Raw genomic sequence first — 19,880 nt, forward strand, 5'->3', positions numbered from 1 at the left:
TTTGGTATCACTAATCCTGATTTATCTCTTGGGTGTGGGGCAGCTCCTCAGCACAAATTTGAAATACATTTGAGACCTCACATACATATAACTTCTTCTATTACTGCTTTAGTCTAGTTTTTTATTAGCTCAGTTTGTTCTCTGTATCACTGTATATTGTATGCTGTGGAGAACTGGGGGGGATTAAAGCTACTCAGTCCATGAGCTCTAAATACGACCCTCTCTCTTCTCTAACAGAAATTCATCTGTGAAATTCGCAGTTACCATCACGACTTTAAAACCATTCCGCAACCATTAAGGGGATGTATTTGTCGTCGTTTTTAAATCATCACTCACAAAATTGAACATTTCCTGTCTACTGCTGCATATTTGATAATAAGTAAACCAAAGGAAAACGTTGGATGCACAGCTGAGCTGCAGCTCCACTTTTAAAGGTGGTAGATTGGATACGCCATGTAACAGACATTCTAGTTTCACCAGAAGTATTTTGCTATACTGGTTCTCAGTTAAATTTATTAGATGAGACTTTTTCTTTTTTTTCAGCTGAGAAATCCAGTTTCAGGCATAACAAAACGTATCACTAATTTGTTTTTCAAGTATTCCTGATTTTGTCCTGTTAAAAAAAACAACCAAACAAAAAAGCCCACCACTCAAGTCTGAACAAATCAACACATTTTTGTTTTGACACTTAAAAAGTACTAGGTTTCTTCTAGAAATGTCCTTGACACTTTAAAAATGTTTGAAAGTAGTAGATGGAAAATTTCAAACTACCCTAAATGATAGGTTTTAAGTTTATAGATATCTTTGATGACTGATTTTAAAAAAAATATTTTAGCTGTTCTGAAACAAATTAACCTTTCAAGTTTTTGGAAACGCCCCAAGAAAAGTGAATTTTTCACATGGTTTTAATGCAGAATGACCAGCGCCTACAAAGAGGGATGCTGGCCTAATTTCCAGTATATCACACAGTAAAGAAGGATGATTGTACTGGTGCTTCTGTAATGGTTTTATCTTTCCTCCTTACTAGAAAAGAGCAACTGTAGATTGCACTGATTTCTTCAGAGCTGAAGGAAGGACTTGATCTCAGGTCACAAGAGACTGAGCCAGTGTTTGTAAAATTCCTTCAACAACATTAAAAATGGGATGTGATTTCACCATTTTCCAATTAATGGTTGCTTCTTAGTGGCTTTTTATTCTCCAGAAGGCACCTGATGATACAGTAGTTTCTACATACAGCAGCTTAGGCTCTTCAGTAGCCTTTCCATGCCACTTTGCTGCAACAGCATAGTAAGTCAAGAACTTAGAGATAATTTATTCTAATTTCTAAATATTTCTCATTTATTCTGTGGCTCTCTTTAGCAATAGGTCTTTTATTGCATGTGAGGCAGTCAGCTAAATGTAGCTTACAGGGTTGCGAAGCCTATGAAATTTGGCAACCTCACTCAGAAAGCCCTCATCAGAGCTTAAATTCAGAGTTTTCTCCTGAAAGCACAAACAACTCCCTGCTCAGAGCTAAGAGAGACCAAATACTTCTGGCAATTACAAAAAAAAAAAAACAAACAAAAAACACAAAACAAAACAAACAAAAAAACCCAAAAAACGCAACACACCAAAACCAACAACGAAAACACATCATCTTGTAAGGAACCGAGCGCTTTGGGAAAATGCTGGAACAGCAACTCAAAGAAGTATCCACATTGCGCATTTAAAAAGTAGCAGTTTTATATTAGGTTTAATATAGCAGAGAAATCTGTGCTGCCAGTACTGTCTGACAAACATCCCTCAGCTTTTCCAAGGGGAACACTTCTAAGGCAAGAGTGCAGTTGAGTCTTGATGAGCATTTAGGCTTAGGCTTCTGAGCAGAGACTGTCAACAAGAAAAGTATTCTTGCCAACTGTAGTGGTGCTTTTGCAAGACCACTAAACACAGTTTACTTTTTCTGTCTGAATATAGCATTTCTTATATTTGTCATGCTTTCCATATGGATATCATCTGCTGTTCTGAATGTTTAATGGTGCAATATAAGCATATAGAAACATGTTCAGAAGCCCTCTCTTATCTGTACAAACGTCTCCAGAATCAACTATTACAAAAATACTACACTTAGCTTCAGAGTGAAACACCAAACGTAACTCACCTCAGCAAGAACATAAAACCACGTTCATCCTATTTATCACCATTAAGATACATTTGTAAATATCAGAATGACAAGTACAAAAAAAAAAAAGTAGCTTGCTTACTTAGACTGATGATGGTAGTGTCATATGCAGTTTATTAATAGCAGTATTTTTTTTAACAGTGGTATAGTAACTGTCATAGTAAAAGAGAAAGAGCTATCAAAAATGTTAAATATCAAATAAGCCGCATCTAGCAAACCTAAAGAAGAGATTTGGAAAACTGCAAGAGCTGACCAATTCGCTCCATAGTCATCAGGTGCATGACCTTTGGCATTACCATAACGGATCATGTCAGTTCCCTTTTTTTTTTTTTTTTTGAAGAAAATAAAGAAGACTGAGAATGTTGTTGCTTTAATTGGTCACATTTTTTGAATCTCCCTTGGAGCAGAGCACGTTTCACTAATTCTAAACCAAAATTTGCCTTGTCAGTACAAATTTGATACAACAGGTTTTATTTTCATTTTAGTTATTGATACTAGTCTGATTTTCTCGCCTGACTCATATTAATTTTCTCGTTCTGACTAAAATTTCCATAGAGATGGCAGTTATATGGAATAAGCTCAGGACTTTTTTTGTCTGGTATGATAGTTGAGGTCTGACCTTGGTATTGCCCAGTGTAACTAATACTAGTAGGGTCTTGAGGTGGAACTAGGAAAGCATACACTTGTCATATGCAATAATTTGGACAGGCAGATCTTTAAATTTTCTCTAGCCTTTCTGTTCACTGAAACCAGGAAAAGGAAGAACATTGTCCGGAAAGGGGAAAAGGGGGTGGGGTAGGTATAATATCACCAGAGGAGTCTGATTTACAGGAATGACATCATTTTTTTACATGATGGGCAAAACAAAGAGCACATGCAGTAAAAAATGTCATCCCATCAACATTAGACCATCAGACGGAACGGGCATAGACAAAATAACTGGTACTTGAAATTTTTACAGTCAGAAATTGTGCTTAAGACTTTCATATATACTTCAGAATTTCAGGGAAAAGTTTTGAAAAATGCTGATGGAGGTGACAGCAAAAACTTATTCTCACATTTCAAGTCAAAACGAATTTTGATGTTAGATCTCAGCTCACGCACACCACACACTACTGACAAGGTGATAGCAGTGACCGTATTTAGAATTAAGCTCGGTTCGGCTTGGCAATCTGTGTTAATTGCATGTTCCAGTTCACCTAATTTGCTTAGCATTTGAAGTAAGTGAATTCCTTAAAGCGAAGGGAGAATGCAATTCAAATGTTTGTGAGGTTTTTTGCAGTATGATGTACTTTGACTGTATTTGAACAGAGCAAGTGTTCTTGCTCTGAAGAAACAAGGACACAAAAAGCAGCAGAGTGCATTGTATTTTCCTTGACCATAGCAAACAAAAAAGACTCCCAGAACTTTCCCATGCTTCCCAGAAACATCACCCACACACGGAACACAGCCCGGCATGCCGAGGGACTCAAGCAGGGACCTCATCCCTGCAAGTAAGAGTCCTCATAGATTCTCTGTTTAAGTGCTTCTGAGAACATAGCTTAGCTCTTTGGCGTACCACAAGTATGCAGCCGTTTTGTTAAAAAGTCCCAGCTGTATAGTAATCAGCACACATTTTAATCCATCCGTTCTCTGCTATGAAACTGCAATAGAGCAGAATAGATAATTTTAACAAGCATCCACTGCATTCAGTTGTAATCTTCAGTTGAGCCAGTACTCCATTTCTGTAGGCGATAAACCAGTATACCGCACAGAGATTTGTAAATCTTGGATCTCTAATACAGATTAAGGACAGATTTACTGGAGACACACGACAAAAGCAGAAGGGTGTTAAGGATGTCACACATGCCCGACAACGCTATTCAGAATTATGCATTTTCCTTGTTGTATAATAAGACAACAGTTAGGGTGCTACATGGCACACCTCCCTCTGCCCTACAACACTGCAGCCATGTCCGTCCCTAAGAACAGAGATCAGCCCTTGGTAGCATCATACAAACATTCAATCTGTGCTGTTTGCAACTGCATGGGGGGGTGGTTTTTTGTTTTTTGGTTTGTTTTTTTGTTGGTTTTTGTTTTTTTTTAAGTCAATAGGAAAACCTGGGGAAAGGTTTCAGTTAGATCTACTTTTTAAAATATTATCCTTAAGCAGCAGAGCAATTTTTTAGAGGACAGCCGACTGTAAATGGTGTCTGACAAAATGGTCTGTTATTTATCTGCACAATGACATCCCAAGTTTGCCAATATCTTAAGGGGAACTTCCTGTAACTTCTCATTGAAGTGAGTGCTTTTCGTTTCTCCTCTTTGAAAATGAAAAACTTTACATTTCTAAAGGTGGATTTCTTTTAGAATAAGTCATATTCTTTAAAGTGAGCACCTCAACTACTCCACGCTGCACCCTAGAATGTTCTGCCAACTGTGCATGATCACTTGCTCCTGGGAAAGGTCTAATCTCCCCTTTCGTCTGGAAAGTTTTCCTGCAGCTGCCATGTCAAAGCACACAAGCATCCCTTTTCCAAACTGTATGGCTTTTAACAGACTGCAACATAGAGGCAGCAAAGAGACAAGGCAGATAAAGAGACTGAGAGAGAGAGTTCTCAGTCATGAAATCGCACGTATGGCCGGGTTTTCCTCCTGAAATCTCTGAAGAACTGTTCAGTTTTATACATCTGTGGACCTGAAATGGACCGTTCTGTCTGGACACGTAAAACCAGATTATCTGTCCTTGAGCTATTCTCTTTATTCACCTGGATATAGCGTGCAACCCAATTTTTCTACTGAAAAGAAGCAATGCACAAATAATTATGTATGGAAATATTTATAAAGATATTAGTATAATTCATTGATGAAAACTGACAATTATAACTTTAAAAATATTCTAAAAGAAGTAGCAGATTTTATAACAATAATAAAGTTAGCCCATGATTTGGGTTTCATAGTAATCTATGGAACCGTTGGCATAATTTATAAATTATCATTGGTCATAAAGATCAAATTGGTGAGTAGAAGATTTCACCTCAATCCTGTCTGTGAACAAATGTGTTTCTCGCACCAAAAATTACAGTTAACTCTATTTAAAATTCTGTTAGAAACTAGATTGTTAACCAAGAAATAGAAAACTGTTAAAATATTTCTGATAGCCTGTCACAAAGGGGAACTGAAAATAGCATTAATAAGTACGCCTCATATGTATTTGCATATAAATAATAGGTTTGTAAAATTTTGTCACAAAATATAAATGAATAAAAGTTCATTTTTCTATAATCTCTAAATTTCAGTCTAAAAATGAAACCGAGAAGTACTTTAAATTTGAGAAAATTATTAAAACTATATTTATTTGTGAAAAATACATTTTGTTATTTAGAGCGTTCATTCTTATAACTCATTAACAAATTGATTTAATCTCTATTTTTTGAAAGGAAATACTTTATATTCAGAGAGTTAAAACTATGGTTTTGATAGATATACAGGTGTCTAAAGACACATGGATACATAGCTCCTGACCCATACTCAAATCAATAGGGTCTATGCTTTACCAACATATTCGGAAGCCTAAAGACAAATACAAATATAGTCCAAAATGTCAACAATTTGGAAGAAAACATTATTATCAATGTACATGAATGAGATTGTATTCCCTATTTCAGGAATTTAATCCACATCCGCTCAAGCAAGTAAAAAAGACACTCCTTCCTACAGGTTTTCCAGTAGACCACATATAAACTTCAGCTAATCTTGAACCACAGCACTACTAGCTGCTTGAAAGAGCACTGTATGTTAAGTTTCTTAATGCAAGAAAATAAAATAAAAAAAAAAAAAACATGAAAAAAAACCCACCCCAAAAAAACAATAGCAAAACCAACCAAAACACTTTACAGTATGCTACAGGCTAAACATCTTTTTCTGCTTTGACATCTGCCTACATGGATGAGTTAAAGGGAAGCATCTGCCCTAATTTCTAAGGATTACAAGTAACATTTTAAGTAAGAATTTACATGGAAAGAAAAGTGACCGTTGTGTTTCACGTTGTCACGTCTTTTGGGTTTTAGAAGCTGATGTTTTTAGATACTGTTAATTATTGTTAAAGCATTTCACTCTTTTCTATTCTTTTGATTTGACTGCACTTCAACTATAGGAGTACTTCCTTAGGAGGTCATGTGTGGCATACAACCATAAATATCTGGCTTCTTTTCCAAAGCATGAGCTGTGGTGCATCTTCTAAACTATACAAGCATATAAACTGCATCTTGAGAATCTTAAAAGTGCTTAAAAATCAATAATTGAGTGTTTTGTATGAGCATCATCAACTCTCTAGTGATGGCTTAAGAGGACTTTAAAAAAAGGTCATTGTGTAATACTTGAGAAAGTGTAACTCCTCTCACCTTCAGCATTAAAACACCTCTTCATCTTAAAAATAATTGCATAATAATTGCATATGAAGCAAATAGTTTACTTCCACGTATAGATATTGCATACCAAAATAGTGTTCCTTATAGGATGACTAAAATTTCATTGTAGCTACTAGATACAGAGACATACGGAAAATTTTGGTATATTGCTTTTGGAAACCATATAATCCTCATGTATTTCAAGTCTAATTCTATAACAGACTAAGGTGCTCAAAAATTACTGTTATTCATTACACTGTAGTCAACACACGGCCTCCAAATACGTGGAAAGTGGTCCACTTCAGACCATTGTAGCTTGTTTTAATCTTAGTGCTATAGCTTTTTAGACACATGCAGGTGAAGTCACATGATGGCTTTGTTTGTGCCAACATGTGGGACATAACCAGCTATAACAAGCGGCGGCGTGGACATGACTCCTACCTCTCTGGAGGAGGCTTTAAGAAAGTTTACTGGACTGACTGCATGCTGCCATTTTGGTAGAAAAACATAATTTCTGGACACAAGCTTTGTTACACAGTAACTCTTCAGCTGCTCTGTCCTTTCAGTTCTACACATTCACTGATACCTAAATTCTAGATAACTTCAAAATAAGAAGGAAAGAAAATGCCTGCTCTATTGCCTTCCTCTAGAAAAACAGAGCAGAGAAACAGGAATTTGTAATTTTCAACTTTGGTAACAAATCTGTCTACACCCACTTTAAGTTTCTAAGTTGTTTAATTGATCTGTCCCTTAGATAGCCATATTTAGTTGGTGGAAACATTTCTGTTAACTTGGGAAGAGTTTGACCACAATGAAAAGAAACCTTCATATGTTCCAATTTTTTCCTACCCTTACAGTACATCTTTTCTACGGAATATTTACCCTGATGTCACATATGAAACATTTATATATATGTCATGCTTTACTGCTACATTAATTTTTGTCAAGGAATTAGAGTAAAACTTGCCTTTGTGCGAGTTTTACTCAAGCAAGCTTTGAGCTGCTTGTTTTAAACTTAATTGGAATGGAAGATACATTCCCTGAGAATATTTAGCTCTAGTGCCTTAGCAATTTGGCATAAAGGATCATTCGTTTAAGTTTCACACTGTGCTTCATTTGTGTTCCTCTCCTACCCACCCCCATCCCCCCCAAAAAATAAATTGAAAGCCAAAGAGGAGAGCATAAGCATTAGTTTTGAATATTCAACCACCTACTTTGTCATATCATAAACATGCTTCCAGTAATTGTTAACACTTAGCATAAACTAGTCGCAATAAGAACCTTGTTGCCATTTCACAGAGGATGCACACGGTGACAGAGAGGCATTTTCATACTAAGAATTCAGTTTAGTACTGTTTCACTGGAGGACAGGGCTAAGATGAGGGGATGCCAGGCAATTTTGTGAAGTTTTTTGCTCTAAAGATGCTCTCCCTCAGACTGGCCTCAAAGCCCTGTGGCCCTCTGTTTCCCTGGGCATGTTCATAGTAAATTACTGAGGATATGCAGAAGAAAGTGAATTGGATTCCTTTGCAAAGGTAATGTGGTGTCCTGAAAATGGCATAGGTGTGTTAGACATATATATTCCTATTTCAGAGGTGTCTCGTCGTGTTGCAAACTAATAATCACTACAGATTATACCATGTCAATTCTCTTCAATGCAAATTTCAATACCTCTACTCTCAATGTTCCATTTTTCTGCTTTGCATCAGTTATTCCAAAGGAAAACCTTTCGGCAATACGCAATATAGTGGCACACAAGTCAACAAAATAGAGTTGATTTTTGTATAGATATAATGCAGACTAATGAATAGCTCTATAGAAATGTGCCATAGTAATTTTTAAAGCAAAGCTGCTTCATTAGTTAACATTTGAGCCTTCAGTAATTCAATTCAGAATAACAAATTTTCCTGGAAGGTTATGCTGTATTAGAACAATCAAATGCCTGTAAAATACCTGTTTGGGGTAATAAAACTTGCTAATTGTAAATAACAAATCCCCAAGTGTTTCTTTAATTCTTTACAGGATCCATAACAAGGTGCGCTCAGTTTTCAGGTGTATGACTGGCTGACCAGTGGTAAGGCTGGGCTTCTATAGTCTTCGCTTCTTGCAAAAATAAAACCTTACCTACTGAAACGTTATTGCTAATGCAAATATTACTAGTGTGATTACATACCGCTATTGTAAACATATGATGCAAGTTGTGCCTAGTTCAGGCAACAGCCTAGAATACATCTGACTTTCTAGTGGGAGGAACACATAAGTCTTTGTGCTTGGTTTTGATTTCAGGACTAAATGCGCCAATCTTAAAGAACAGATACTCAAAAGACAGGGAATGCCAATATAAAATAATGTCATAAAATTCTGATAAGTTTTAGTTCAATTGACTTTTAAATTAATGTTTCTCCTTTCAGAGAAACTTCCAGAAGAAATGCTTCCGTCCTTTTTTTAGTGTAAAATGTTTATCACAGCCTCTTTGCAGAAAAAAAAATAAAAATACGAGGGATCCTTAAGACAATGCTCTTCCAATCACTGATTTATAAAATCTAAAGCATATTTCAATTGAGATTTTTCTTCTGTTTTCAAGTTTTTATAGCAAGCTGAGACAAATTGTTCTTGGCTTTTTTTTTTTTCCCCCCATTTCCAGTTTTCATAGGGCTAGGGCTACAGTACAGTGTATATATATATTTTTTTATTTTATTTTAAGAAATTCACATTAATGTTACGGATCGCAAATGACTGTGTGATTAAAAGGACTAAAACTTCTGTTATTGTGGGGGCCTCAAGTGTAGCTAAATCAAAGCGCTTCCTGTCAGGGGTGATGAAGGTTGTGTAAATCCTGTCAAGGGTATCTAATGTCAGCTGCATGACACAAGTCCTCCATACTGTGAGATCTGAGGGGTTACTCAGGCCAGCAAAGAAGCACCGACGAGACCGCTGACAACGCTGAATGGATCCATCAACATAAAAACATGATAGGAATGGAAGGGCATGCTACAGATGGTCTGTTACCTTCTTTTGTTGCTCTGTGGACTGAAGATGACTGCTTTTTCTTCTTACTCGGTCAAATTTAAGTAACAAAGGAATCAATATGTAAACACTTAGGAGAGAAATAGATGGTGAATGATAAATGACAAGGATCAATTTAATAAAACCTGTCAGGCCACAATAAACATAAGCCATCTCTGAAAAAAATTAAGAGAGATGGTTTGCTGGGTAAAGCGATTGTAATTGTTTTAATAGATTTTAGTAAGGGTTTTCATGCAATCTGTCCTGGAAGCTTTATAGAAGAAATGATAAAATAGGGCTGGAATACACCTCAGGAGGCCATCTAGTCCACCCCCAGACCCAAGCGACACACGGCACAAAACCCACTCACAACACGTTTGCCTAACCAGTTCCTAAAAACCTCCGGCAACAGAGACTCCACAATCTCCCTAAGCAAACTACTCCTGTGCTTAACTGTCCTTTCCAGTAACCTTGTTGTTCTTAATGGTCAGACTAATCACATCACTTCTTGCCCTATCCACAGACAAAGAGCTTATTCTTTCCCTTTTATCGTCAACTTTTTTACATATTCAAGCCCTAACATTTCTCTGGAATCTTCCATTTTCTACGCTAAACAAGCTCAGTTCCTCAGTCATTGCACACGACTCATCCTCTAACCCTCAGAGTAAAGGTAACTAGGTAAAACATGAGGGGAGAATACTGCAGATAGAAATACAAGATAGTACTCATTCCAAAATTACCAATAATCTACAGTCATATATTGACAATAATGAAAGGAGACCATAACTATGTGGGCATAGGTTCTTCCACGAAGGCAAATGCAAACTTGTTTATTAACATTACAATCTTCACCATATTTTCTTATCGTTTATGCAGGTATTATCTTACTACAGAAATGGGTGTTAAAAATCAGGTATCATGAGACTAGCTTTTTTGGTATATGGGTATTTATAGCTACCTGCATTCAAAATGAAATCAGCATTAGCTGCATGTGGGATTTTGAAATAAAGTAGCACATAGATAAAAGCTACATTCCAAAGTTTTTTAAAGAGTTAAATATTTGAGATGTAATAATGTAAATGAATCAAAGAGATTATTGCAGTTGTGAACTATATAAAAGAAACTATGACTTGAAGTCAGAAATTAGTATTTACTGGAAGAAGCTCCTTAACACAAAAATCCCATGGGATGTCTAATTACATGTACCGTTATCACCCTTACCCTCATAATTTTCTACAGAGGTTTTGTTTTTTGTATGGCATTTGCTTTAAATTCCAAGAACCCAAAATCTGACATGGAAATTGTTAGCCAAAAATAGAATTTTCTTTGAATTACAATTGTTTTCTACTGACATCTTTCCAACTGTAGAGCAGTCAAATGCAGTATTATGTTTACTCTGAGCAAGATTCTTAAAAATATAAAATAAAATATACATACTATTTCTTTCCTCACCTCATTTGATCTTTTAGCCGTACAGAGTAACCATTGGTTGCTGTCCTCGGAATTTGATCCTGCACTATGTCAGTAGCTTTACTCGTGTGATTAGTCTAGTTAAGGTCCACAGCACACTTCATACAACTGAACTTATTAAGATAAAGTTCTATAACAGTTACAAAATATATATATTGTAAAAAGTGAGCATTTTAAAGAAAGCTAATATGTATGCACTGTAGGTATTTTTTATGACCTTTTATATATTATATGACATAATTGTCAAAGACATACAGTAATGATTCAGAATGACGTTGGACCAAGTCTATCCATACATGTATTCTGTACTTGTCAATGAATGTATCTTACACTTATGAAAAGTGACTTAAACTTCCACTGAGGATGCCAATTGCAAAGTTCGTATACTTCCATTGATATTATAATAGATCACTGTCTCCTACACTTCCTTTGACTTCTCATCCATTATGATGTCAATGGAAAAGTCTATACATAATTTGGCTACTGAAAGGAAAGGAAAAAGATAAAGGACATTTTTAACATCTTCTTTCATATTTTAAATGTAAACATCCGGCATATTTAGATAGGCTATGTTACTAGTCTATCTAAACCACAGAAATGGACATCAGTACGAGAACTCACTTTGTATTTCCAATGTATTCTGTCAGTTATGAACAGATAGCTCTTGCTGATTTTTTTCAAGAAAGAGGGCTTTTTTTGCCTCTGTAATAGAAACGCTGAGTGATAGATTGTGATTTGGATTATACACACAAAGAAAAATTACATGAGGAAAAGAAAGAAGGTAAGTACAAACTTCCTCCTACACTCCACAGTAGCTTCCTAGATCTCTGTTAGGATTTTCCAAAAGTAAAGTGGGAGAGAGAATTTCACAATTGTTATTTCACCCATCCAAAAAGAGAGAGATAAACAGTGAGTCTGTTTCCTGCTCACAGATTACACTACACTGTTCATCTCAGCCAATATGAAGCTGGTGTACAAACTCTTTGAAAATTGTGTAAGTTTACTTTGGCCAAAAGGGAAGAAATTCTGCTTAAGGCACAGACCCATTCAAGGCTTTTACAATGTCAAAGACCAAGCTAACCATAACTAATCTTATGTAAAAACTGCAGGTTACCTTTGAAATAATGAAATACCATACCCCAAACCTAGCTCTGAAACTCTTCACCTTCCTTGGCTTAAGTGAGACCTTTAATTTAATTTTACTTCAGGGTATTTCGCTAGTTAATTAAATCCAATGTGGTAACGCAGACGCCAATGGAGATCTTTTATGAGTACTGTTCTTCAGATAGAGCACCTGTCTCTCAGATGCTAATAGCTTCTTCAGTATGCAGCAGCCTCCAGCATTTGGGGGTGGTGTGACAACACACATGGAGACAGAGGTATGACTGTAACCTGAACCTTGGTATAGATCTGTCTGCTTCCTACCTTATCAGTAGTTTTCATGTCTCTTCACTGCATGCTGTATCTCACTTGACTCTTACTTTCTTTATATTGATGGAGATTCTGAAAGCCAAAAACCACTATAAGGGCAGGAAATGCAAAGTGTGGTCACTTTCTGCAACCTATTATGAAATAAAATTGCTCAGTATCCTTTGTGTAACATGAGGTTTCATTTATTGATTCAGAGTAGCATCATCATACCAGAAAATTCTGTAATATATTGCTACCTTTCAACAACACAAAGAAAAAAAAAAAGAGGGAGAAAAAGGGGAGAGAGAGAGATAAATGTACCCTTGTTCTCTATTTTCTATAAAAGTCTTATCTACTCCACATAGGTTACATCTGCAACTGCAAATAGCCATGAACTTCTCTTTATCAAGCAGACATCGTCTTCCAGCGGATAGACTCTAAGATGATACCTCTAGCAGGTTCATCATTTTTTGTGCTGGAATATGGGCATTCCTATGTTTCTTACTCTACCCTTATAAGTAGAGTTATCTACCTTAAATTTTCGTAAATTAATCCTGCATATTCAAGAAAACAAGCATGAATATATTTTATTGAACAATGCGTAGGCCCAAGTAAAAAAGATGTACAGAAGTAACTGGTTTATAATGGTTGATGGGAATGTGCAAAACGGATAAAAGCCACCTCATCATATTTTTAAATAGCCCGTTCCAAATGGTAGAAATGTGTGCCTTTTAACAAAACAGTTTTCTCTCTAAATTGCTTCCTGTCTAGGCTTCTCCCTCCCTGCCCCAAGAGACTCCTTAAGTCCCCTGAAGATTATGCAAACAGAGAATGGGAATGAATAGGACTCCATTTCTTCATATTTACGAAGACATCAGAAATTAATGACTAAATGATATTTGGATATTTTCATTATATATGTTCAGATTTATAACACACACCTTTCCCACTAAAAGTGAGTCTGTGCTTTTTTTTTCCTCCATTCCTAGGAACTATATCTTATATCTTCGTGATCCTGGTGCCTATCAGTCAAGGATTATAATAATTCCTATTGGACAAGGTAATTATAAAGAAATCCACAGCATGGATTTCAGTTACACATTTTACAGGACTTGAATTCAAGGTTTGTCTTGGTGCTGGTGTACAAGCAGGTTTCAGGACCTTTCTACACTTGAAAATACCATTTTACACAAGTCATTCACAACATCCTGATGGAACCGTAAAGGGCACCAGTCAAGAAGGCTGCTCAGGCACAAAACAACACTAATTCATATTCTGCTATCCACAACTTGCTGAGGAGGAAGTCAAAACAGGTGAGCAACGAGAAGTTTCTGAAAACATTTCAGAGATGGACAGAAAGGCTGTTCTGCAGCAGATCACTTGTTCTGTTGCTAACTTTCCAGGAAAAACATAGGTGAGCTCTAGACAATGTTACATTTGGTAATTATTGCAGACATAAGATAAATAAGGATTCTCTAATACTCTTGGCAGCTGGATCATATGGCTGCAAACCCAAAAGGAAGGGGGAGAAAACACAACCCAAACAGTATAACAAAGCTCTCAAGTGTGACCCTGTACTGCAGGACAAATTAGAAATTCTCTTTCTTGCCTAGATTTTCAAACATATAAGTTTAGAATTTTTTTTTAATTATTGTCTAACTTTCACTCAGCTCTACAAAGAAATGTATAACCTGCATGTTAGATGCCCTAAAGAAAAATGTTAGCTTTACTGTACGTCGGCTTACATATATGGAGGAAAAAAGGTTTTAAGTTTAAAGCACAGAATTAGAAACTAGGGGTTCTAACATGGTCTAAACCCACCTTAGAAGGTGACTTCTGCTGTTACTCTACTTCCTCATATACTAGGTTCGCAATCTGTTAAAGCATGGCTTGGTGTATATATATATATATTCATGCCACGTGTAACATTTGGAATTTTTAAAAGAACCTTCCTCTGCTGGAATGTGTAACTCATTATAAATGCCTAGCAAACAAACATCTATCTTGCTTTTCAATGGCACTAACAAGTAAAAATGAAATTGTGCATAGAATTAAGTAAGAATTTTTGGGACAAGATAACCCTGTTGACGTAACTGTTCTTTAACGTTTCTAAGAGTTATGTGGGATTTTAGTATCAGGTCTCCCAGTGGGGTAAGCAACTGCCTGATTTCCAGTGAATGACTTGGCTCTAATCTCTACAGAATGCTTAAAAACCTTCTCTTCAGCCTTTAGACTTTTCTGTTGCCTTTACCACTGACCTATAAATTTATAAAGACATTCGTTGTAGCCTTACCTAATATTCAACCATTATTGACGGTCTGCCTGAGGTTTTATTGATGAGCAGTATTTATTCACTAAAAAGTATGGTGATGAAGCAATAGTTATGAACCTCTGCAAGTTCTGTTCCTGCTTCTAGCAGAGGGAAAATGAACGTATGCCTTCCTGGAAAAAAAAACCCTCAAGCTTTATTCTTTCCCACTTCAGTGATAAGGAAAAGCAAATGCTTTGAAAACAACTGCTTTTATTTTCAAAGTTGGGTATGTTGTCATCATTCACATAGGTTAAATGGTAACTTCAAGTTTATGACTCCTGAGATTATTAATTGGAACTGCACACCTAATTCCCTCTACCTCCTTTCCCCAGCACACAGAGAGTGAAAGAATAAGTACTGTATTATGTAGATTTGTCCATATTTAAGTATAATTGTGTATGAATGTGAAATAAAAATTTTAAACTTTGCTCATAATAAAACACACATTGAAAGGACTAGTGTTGTGAAGAATGTAAAAGACCAGAAGAAAATAAGAGAACATGTTTAATACTATAACAAAGACAATAAAAGTTACTGAGCAGCAAGCCCAAGGAGTTATTTCCACTTGGATGGTAATGTGTGCCAGGTTAGTTGTCTTTTTCTAAGCAGAGGGCCTTTGACCCTTCCAGTGAATAGAGTTCGCTAAATTGCTTCCTGTTTCAGAATCTGTGAAACCACATAGTGAACATCCTCAAGAAACCCGTGTAGGTTGAATATGGCCAAAGTGGATGCTTCAGGAGCTGCTTGTACTAGAGGAAACTCGATTTGAAACAGAGAAAAGGTTGAAAGATCAAAGATCATGAAATATAGACGAAATAACAGTACAAGGAATGACTCTTCTGCTTTATAAGTCGCAAAACCCATAAGAACAAAAAGGCACCTGCATTCGTCTTCTGTATCACAGTGAAAAAAATATTCAAGTAGAAAATGTTTCTCTCTGAACGAAAAGCATTAAAAGAAATAAAAAGCAAAAACCAATCATGGTAGCTTGTTGCTAAGTTTCTAACTCAACAAAATCTTGCACAACTAGTGAAATAAGCTGTACATGCACGAGTGGTGAGGTTTAAAAGATAAGGAAGAAAGAAAGAATGGGCCTTTCTGAAACCGAAGTTTCATATGTCGCGTATATTCTGGGATTGGAGCACTATCTCTGTTTTGAGGTACCAAATGTGAAACATGAGGTGATAACAATCAAAACATATGGGGGGAGTTCACAAAAATGGAGTTGAAGTGTGGGTCACACTCTGAGGGCAAGTAAATTAAACCTTTCCATTTAAGATACGCCTTTTCATTGCTAATAGACAGGGTCTGTTGACCACATTACCCAGTCCTGTACAGGCATCCCACTGCTGAAGAGTGCCCAACTCCACAAAAGCATTGACAGCATAACAAAGTACTCTAGACAGACACATGTAGTAGTTGTTGTTAGGTATTCTCTTTTAAGTTTTGAAACTTAAGTTTCACTTAGATCTTGTTTCAACGTTTAGATGCATTTTTAGACATTTGAAATGTTACATGAAATTGTACTTCTGAACTGGAATACTCGTAGAGGTATTTAGTTTAGTTTTAGATTGGCAATTGCCTGTAGCAACAGTTATGCATATCACATTACATAAGTACTAAATAGTTCTTTACTCACTCACTTTCAAACTAGTTTTCTTAGCTTATTACAGAGAAGTGAGATCTGAGACAGTTCCCAGTCACCAAAGGACAAGTACTTAGAAGAATATCCAAGAGTAAAAAGAGATAAATTTTATTTCTTCTATTCCTCATCTAGTAAGATAGCATAATTTTAATTTTTTTTCTCCAAGGACTTTGTGGTTGTGTTTTGGGTTTTTTTGTTGTTTTTTGGGGTTTTTTTTTTTTTTTGCTAGTTTAAAAGCTCATTTTTTATTACATTTTTACATCTTGTCTGGCAACATTAACGTGGGTCTTGATGTGTTTAGTATTCAATTATTAATGGCCAGTTTGTACCCAAGACCAACAACTTGAACTGAAGTAGTACCAATACCCATTGTGCCTGTTCTGGGAGAATAAATACTGCTAAATGCTGTCAAAAATTTAAAAACAGACAGCATTACGTTCACAAAGTTTCTGGGCCCATCATGTTCTTGTGCGGTATGAGTAGGAATGACACATCACATGCGCGTGGCACTTTTATAATGAGAATAACGTAACTTATTTTAAATAGATAACAGTATTGTAACATAATTAACTTTCTTGTCAGTACAATAGCTTATCTAGAAATCTTGTGGCTGAAATTTTCATTTAAACGTGTCAACACATCGCATATTTCTGTTTCCAAAAAGAAATGTCCCTTTCCCTGTGTTGCTGGCAACACAAGCTCTTCTCCAAAATTCTCCACAGGCAAACAATGTAAGTGATATTCTGCTTTATAGCACAGTTTCCTCAGCTGGTTTATACATTATATTTAACCAACACTATCAGCAGATTCACTGTCGTAAGAAGTGGAACTGAACTGTGTGAAAATGGTGCTTACTATGCTGAGACACGTACAGACTTCTGCGTATCCAGGAAACTTGCATCCTCACTCGCACTACTGCTGTTATCTTTTCCTTACTATTAGGTGACCCACTATAGCAGATACTGGAGTCAACTGTGCTGTCCAAGGGTATATTCTTACTCTCTCTCAGGGAGCTGATAAAAGATACACTTGCATAGTACTCTTCTAGTCTCAGCAATATTAGTCTGGTTGGTAAAATTCCTGAACTAAAACAGACTACAACAGATCTTACTAGGCTATCATGTAGCCTATATAGACCAAGGAATATGTGAACTGTATCTGTGAAGTCTACTAATTCAATTGTAAAGGAGATCTAGATGTTGAGTGGAAAATGTTTAGCCTGCAGACTGAGAAAGTGCTCTTTTTTGTGCTTGTTTCAAACCAAGGAACTTGCTAGACCTAAGTCATCCCCATGTAAAAATAATGTTTATCTTTCCAGTGATTTCAGGAAATATTTAACCCAGTGTATTCAGGATACTTAGGATTCAATCACCTTAGATAAAAAATCTATAGGTTGGGAGATCTTTCTTCCTTCTAACCTACTAAGTAGCAGTTATCATCTCAGTAGGGCTACTGTTCTCAGTAGGATGACAAGTCTCACCCTAAATTGAGGGAATCTATATTTAAAGTCTGAAATGTAAGGATTATGAAGTTCTCAATAAAAGTTCTTTTCTGTGTAGTACTCTGCACATCACTCAAAGAAAAACAGATGCCACAGTGTCAGCCAGGAATCAAAAAAATCAAACTATGTCCTCCTTGGTTATCATCACCACCAAAAAGGGGGGAAGTAAAAGTTAGATTTGGCTAGTGGTTCTATTGATGTAGAAAGCAGGAAGGAAGCCAGTTGATGCCACTACAAAGTGATAAATACAATAAAGCCCTCTCTACTGATTAAATGAATAAGTACATTCTTAGTAAATGAAAATGTATGGTACACCTGTTGAATTGGAAAAGAGCATTCATACATTGTGCAAAACTGCTTTAGAAGCTTAAGTATGCAGTATGTAGTTATAAATGCTCTAAAAAAAGAGAAATGCTAATATAGTAGAATCTACTAAAAAAAAATCTGAAAACAGGTATGGAACTTATCATTAAAGTACTTAACCTTTTGGAATGGTTTAATTCAAAAAAGACATATAACTGCAGAAGTTCTCCATGCTTATTTTAACAAAGGGTATATGCTCTCAAACTAAAACTTAAGTGGTGATCATTAAGCTGTTTGAAGGAGTGAAAGGCTTTAGGAATAGTTCAAGTCAGCTGTTGATAGACACCATTTTATTTCCTATTTGTAGGCAAATCATTTAGGTTGATACTGCAATGTACTGCAGAATTTAGGAACGTAGGAGGTTTAGTTAGATTGCAGAGCAATAGGAGGTCTAAAATCAGCCTAATTGGTATTACATTCTAACTTTTTTTTAAAGGTAAAGTACTTGGATCCTTTTATCAATGTTGTCATCAACTTATTATCCACCATTAACTCCAGGTTCTTTTCTATAAAGCTGCTGGCTGCCTTCTCTTACAATGTCTTACCACTTCCTAGTCTTACACAGTAGGCTGCACTATTAGTTCTCTGGGTGCACATATCAGAGTGCAAGAAACACACACATATAGACATTACTCTCTCTTTCTCTAGTAAAAGCCAGAAAAATCTAAAAAAAAAAAAAATTTAAAAAAGAAGTTAAGCTGCCAGCAATACAGTATTTGCATTAGAACTAGAAATAGCTTCTTGAATACAAAAAAAACCCGTCAAGGTGAAAACTGACTATTAGAATTAGCACAACAGGGAATTTTTAAAGAATCAGTAATCAATGATCTTTTCCTGAACTGATGAATGAAATTAAACCAGAAGAATTTAGATCAGTTGTCTGGCATGAAAAAAATGCAAATTGATTTTGACATGTGAATCTTTTTTATAAATACGAGTCAAGCATGTTAGTTTGCCTCAGTCAAAGTAGCCATCATTTGTATATCTGGTGTCCACAAGCAAGATATTAAGGGAAAGCGTTAGAAATATCTCAAGAGTTAATTTTTAAACGGTATGCAATAGAATGAGTGTTCCCGTTGTCGCTTATGAGCATCTGCTTTACGGATTGTCAGAAACCTTCACTTTCACAGCCTGGTCTAGTTGTCACTTTTCACAAGCCCTAAATGCATACAGAGAAGAGGACAGAAAACAAACAGTATCACAATATGATGTGTAAAGGAAAAAAAGAGAACAACATGCTCATTTTTTAAGTCAAGAAAAGGAACAAACCAAGATCAAAAGTACATTGTGTTCTAAATTAAGACAGAGATGAGTGAAAATGTGTTTTTCTTGCATGCTAAATGCATTGAAGGAAAAGTTTGAGAATGAATGGAGATCAGATTTGAAAACTGAAAATTCAATAATAGGTATTAGATTGAGTAACAAAATGTCTAACGCACTGATGTATTAAAAAAATCAACCCACCAAACAAGAAATCTAATACAAACTCATGTGCCACTCATAACATAATGTGAACAGATAATCCCATTCTGCTGAAACGCCAGAAAACATGTTAGTAAATGCCACCGGGTTGAGCATCTCTACCTTGTTATCACAGCCACACTGTGGCAGCGGCAGCCACTGCTGCT

This window comes from Chroicocephalus ridibundus, chromosome 2 (genome assembly GCF_963924245.1).
Source record: "Chroicocephalus ridibundus chromosome 2, bChrRid1.1, whole genome shotgun sequence".
Taxonomy (NCBI): domain Eukaryota; kingdom Metazoa; phylum Chordata; class Aves; order Charadriiformes; family Laridae; genus Chroicocephalus; species Chroicocephalus ridibundus.